This window comes from Orycteropus afer, unplaced genomic scaffold, assembly GCF_000298275.1.
Source record: "Orycteropus afer afer isolate SDZICR_OR568_19922 unplaced genomic scaffold, OryAfe1.0 scaffold00543, whole genome shotgun sequence".
NCBI lineage: Eukaryota > Metazoa > Chordata > Mammalia > Tubulidentata > Orycteropodidae > Orycteropus > Orycteropus afer.
The window spans coordinates 1,118,896-1,119,933 of NW_006922130.1; positions in this window are offsets into that span (position 1 = coordinate 1,118,896).

A 1,038-nucleotide genomic window follows, 5' to 3' on the forward strand; every position below is an offset into this window, starting at 1 on the left:
CAAAAATAGCAAATGAAAACCGACCATTAATAAACAAGATGACATAACCTAGAAACCACAGGTATGGACATATTCAAAGTAAAATGAACTTACAAGATTATAATCAGAGAATCAGAGACATCAATTGGCAAGTGAGGACAACTATAAAAAAAAGAGGGAAAATACTGTGTAGTTACAGAACTTCTAAATGGTGAGGAAGTTAAGACAGTTGCAAGATAGAATGGACTGTATTAAACTCAGGGAGAAAATTATAAATCATAGGGTACCCTCAAAGAAAAATGACAAACTTTCATATCACAATAAAAAAGAGAACAAGCATAAATACTCAGCAAATATTAAAACAAAAGCAACAAAAGAAATGTTAACATGATTTATAAACATAATGAGCTCAGCACAGAAAAAATATGGAATAAAGAAACCAGGGACACCATGAAAAAACACACACCAAAATGACAGCAACCAATTCATACTTGTCAATAATTCCAAAGAATGTTAAGGGATTAAATGCACCACTCGAGACAGAGAGTTGTAGATTGGATAAGAAAACAAAACCCATCAAAATTCTGCCTAAAAGAGACACACCTTAGAGATAAAGACAAAAATGGACTAAAAATCAAAGGTTGGAAAAAGATATATCAAGCAAATGGCAATTGTAAGAGAGCAGGAGTGGCAATACTAATTCTGATCAGATTGATTTTAAGACAAAAACCACCACACAAGACAAGGAAGGACATTACATAATGATTAAAGGATCAATTGAACATGAAGACATAACCATGATAAATATCTGTGGACTCAATAAAAGAGCCTCAAAATACATAAATAACACTTAAAAGAGGTTAAAAGCCAAATTGACGACTCCACAATCACAGTGGGAGACTTTAATGCACCAATTTCTTTGAAAGATAGAACAATTGGAAAGTAATTCAACAAAGATGCAGAAGAGCTAAACAATACAATCCACCAACTTGGCCTTATAGACATCTACAGAGCACTTCACCCAACAGCAGCACAATATACATTCTTCTCCAGTGCACA